General features: G+C 54.2%; 1 long non-coding RNA gene across 1 annotated transcript; it reads left to right on the top strand.

Annotated features, from left to right (window-relative positions):
* The first annotated feature begins 469 nt into the window (after positions 1–469).
* On the top strand, positions 470–2,891 carry LOC115306154. Its single transcript, XR_003915214.1, has 3 exons — positions 470–566; positions 1,286–1,370; positions 2,686–2,891. It is a non-coding gene; the product is annotated as an uncharacterized LOC115306154 (long non-coding RNA).
* Positions 2,892–4,122: the final 1,231 nt, after the last annotated feature.

Below are 4,122 nucleotides of genomic sequence, written 5' to 3'. Positions count from 1 at the left end.
TTTCCCCCTCTCTCCCAGGTCCATCAGGATGGTCCTGAGGACTGGCCGGGGGAGCTGAGTCTACCAGTGGGGGTCCCATGGCCCTATGAACGGAGAGCAAAGGGAGGTAGAGCCCTAAGGCCAGGTGGTTTCAGGCAAACCTCATCATCTGAGGTCCACCCTAGTCTTTATTTGTCTCCAGGGGTCTAGATAGGGAGACCAGCTCTCACTGGATGGCATCTTACCAAATTTCTCTTTGTAGAGTGGCAGAGGGTGACTTTCCCTCCTGTGAGAGGTTTTAAAAATATCCTGGAGCCTTTAGCGAGGCAAGAAATGTCTTCCCTCCACACACTGGGTTATTCTGCCTTTCGATTGTACAGCTGGTCTGGGTCTGGATTTCTGTCCAGATTGCCACACGCTGGTCAGCGAGCGCCGGGCCAAACCAGGATGGTCTCGTGCCTGCAGCGTGCCCATCCGGCTCCCACAGAGCGTCCATAGTCTGAGAGGACGGCTGGTCACTGCAACGCGGTATGCTCGGCCTGGGAGGCGAGGGCCGCCAGGAGGAGACGCGTGGCATGAGCCAGAAGGTACAGCACCTTAGGCTGCGGATTCTCTTGGGCTGGTGTTGGAACCTGCAGACCCCCTTTGAGGCCAACCTCACTGCAACTCGGGGCATCCCCTCTGAGGCCTTCCTGGGAGCTCTAGGCCCGTTATGTGTCAGGGTCCTTAGTGGACCTGCACCTTGAGTGGAGAATGGTGGGCTCCCAGAGCAAAGACCAAACTGAGAAGGTGAGTGGTCACCAAGGCAGCTGCAGTGATAGGAAGGAGCCGCAAGTGTCTTTTAGCAGGAGCTGTGTGACCAAGGCATGTGAGCCACCACTGCAGGGGACACCGGTCACCCCAGGAGGGACTCCTCGAGGCCTTACACTGTGAAGTCACAGCCCCAGGGGCCAAGCTGAGATGACAGCATCCAGGTCACATGCTCGTGCCCTGCCTGCCAGGGGAGGGGAGAGGAAAGACCCCTCCTTCAGCCCAGGAGTGAGCCCCACGGCTGGAAAGCGCATGGGAGATGCTCTCAAAGGGGAGCAGCCCAAAACGGAGCCAGATTCTTCCACTGCTTTGAAGCTATCCATTTGAATCAGTTTAAACTGGTTTTTTGTCGTACTGAGCATTTCAACACGTGTAGCGTTGTTTGGTCCTGTGGTGGGGCAGGGGCGGGGCAGGGGTGGGGTGCGCTGGGGGCTCTGCCCTTGGTTCTCATTCCTAACTGTGGCTGGGTTCACTTGCCCCATCTTGCTCTCCACAGCACCTGCCCTGAAACCTGGATTTGTACTTTGGGTGTCCTTCCAAGCTCGAGTCTCAGTAGGAGACAGACGACACACTTGAATGGGGTAATTTGAGAAGATTTTATTTAGTAAAGAAGACTGTTATGAAAATGGAGGTGAGGCTAGAGAAACCAGAGAGGATAATGCAGCCTCTCAGAACTAGTGATAATGGGACTCCATTATCGCTTGGAGAGACTGAAGGGGACACGGGAGGGGGCAGTTACCCGGAGGGAGACAGAGACAGAGAGAGCTGGGCGACCTACCAGAACACACCTAGCTGAGCTGTGCCTGGAAAGAGCAGTGAGGGGGGAAGGCGGGTCTGTGGGTCAGGGAGCAGTGTGAGCATGGCCTTGGACACGAACCTCGAACGTGTCTCTAACCAGCAATTCCACGTGTGAGGAAGATGCCTCTGCGTGAAAGTAAGCAGAGAAAGGGGTTTCTTTTTTTCTTTTTTTTTTTAATTAAAAAAAATTTTTTTTTAAATTATTTTTGAGAGACAGAGGGAGACAATGTGAGCAGGGGAGGGTCAGAGAGAGTGGGAGATACAGAATCAGAAGCAGGCTCCAGGCTCTGAGCTGTCAGCACAGAGCCTGATGTGGGGCTCGAACCCATGAACCGTGAGATCATGACCTGAGCTGAAGCCAGATGCTTAACCGACTGAGCCACCCAGGCGCCCCGAAAGGGGCTTCTTTAAATCCATCCCTCAGTTTGGCCGTGCAGCAGAGGGACGGAGGTCTACGGCCATGTCTCTTCCCTCTTCCCGGGATGCCTCTCTCACTGTAAGAAGGGGCAGTGCCGTTTCATCACTCTCCAGCCTTATCAAGGGCTCGCCTTGGATTGCTTCGCAGCATCCCAGCTCCACCCCCCCTCCTCCCACCCCGGCTCTCCAAATCTATGGGCAGATCCACCTGTCATCAGATCTGCTGGAGCCCAGGTGACGGACCTGGGGACCCTCTTTGAGACCTCAGAGAGGCACCCCAGTCCTTCCCAGTAGCCCCTTTCCCTTCCTCCCTGGCAGACCCCCAAACACTTGGTTTCTATAACTATAATAATAGTCCTCCCTCTGAAACACTTACCCACTATTTATGCCTGATTATCACGCAGCACGATAATGATACATATAACACTAAATGTGTCAGGTTATCTAGTTGAAAGGCTTGCTTCACGACAACAGCAAACTTGCTATATCGTCAGGATTTAACCTCTCTGGGCCTCGGCTCCCACGTATGTAAAATGAGGGGTATGGATTAGATGAGGGCCTTGCCACCTGGCTGGTGCTCAGAACCACTGGCTGGCAGATTAGAAATGCAGAACCCTAACCCCTGCCCGCTGCGTTCTGACCTAGTAGATCAAATATGTTTTTTTTCTCTTTGTTTCCCAGGTGTTTCTCTGGCATCCAATTCAAGAACTGACCTTCGGGAAACTCGGGGGCAGATCATCTCTGTGACCCTCTTCAGAGCTCATTTCTTCATTCATTGTTCCTAGACTTCAGGGGGGATGCTAGCAGAGATGAGGCAGGACTGAGGCAAAGGCCGGGTACGGCTGACTTCTAATCCACTTTAACGAGATTCGAATTTATCTCAAAGATGACGGGAAGGCTTTGGGGAGTTCTAATCAGGGGTGACACCATCAGATCTGTGTGTTAGAAACAGCATCTCTGCGCAGTGTGGAAAACGGGCTGGAGGTGAGTGGCCTGGAAAAGGCTTTGGGCATAATCTGCCTGCAATGAGGGTGGTGACCTGGATCGGAATGGTGGCAGCAAGTGGACAGATTTGGATGGCATTCAGAACGTGGGCGGGCCGGGACTCCGCTTTCTTTTTTCCTCCGCATCTGGGATGGAGGGATTACTACCTTTTGGCCCTGGGAGGCTTTGTCCGCTCCTAAGCCGGAGGACGCCTCAACCCCACACTCCCATCGTGTGGCTCTTGGTCAGCTCGATGACAGGTAGGTGCCTCAGATTTTGACTCAAGAGCTGGTGACTCAGAGGGGCAGGGAGAGTGAGTGGAGCATCCATTCTGGAGGCTGCACAAGGAGCCACAACTTTCGGCGTCACAGGGCACGGGGGCGATGCTGGCGTCTGAGGCCAGCAGGGACGGCCGAGCGTCTGGTGCCGTGTTTGCCTGCACTGAGTCCTCCCCGCGCTGCTGGGCCGGCTTGATGTCAGCCGAAGACCTAATAGCTTCCAGCTGTTTTGTTTCTGTCTGCCTCGCAGCCCATTTCTCATCCCCCGTGATGTTGTGAGCTATTACCATATCTTCGATGAATTCCTTTCCTGCTTACACTGCTCCAAATGTTTGCTTCTTACGTCTGCGTCCCCTGCCGGGTACCCTGACTGTACCAGGGGCAGGGAGGGCGTGAGCAGCTGGGTGTCGTCCCCAGCCACGGCGGACACACGCGGAGGAGCAGGCTGCCAGCAAGAGAGTCCCAGATGCCGCTGGTTGGCTCAGAGACTAAAAATACCTCGGCTCCCGATTCGCTCACCCTCCATGCAGAAAGCTTGGATTGGGTTTTTCTTCACCATGGAGAGCTTTCTCTGGACTGCACAGCTCCACTCTCAAACCCTGAGCGGTAGCCTGGTCCTAGCATTTGCAGACCACTGGAAAACCAGCATCCTGATTTCGTTGTCTGTTCCCATCTTCTGGAAGGGGAGGGGCTTGAAGAGCCCTTCCTGGGGGATCTCTGAAAGCTTGAAGAGCCCTTCCTGGGGGATCTCTGAAATTAATGATATTCTCACGCCACAAGGCTCTTAGAAGGTAAATGAGACTCTGATGAGAAATATCTACAGAAAAGGCTGAAGAAATCGGAGGCAATACTGGCG

The sequence above is a fragment of the Suricata suricatta genome, chromosome 11, assembly GCF_006229205.1.
Source record: "Suricata suricatta isolate VVHF042 chromosome 11, meerkat_22Aug2017_6uvM2_HiC, whole genome shotgun sequence".
Lineage (NCBI taxonomy): Eukaryota > Metazoa > Chordata > Mammalia > Carnivora > Herpestidae > Suricata > Suricata suricatta.
This window is presented reverse-complemented; position numbering and strand designations above follow the sequence as displayed.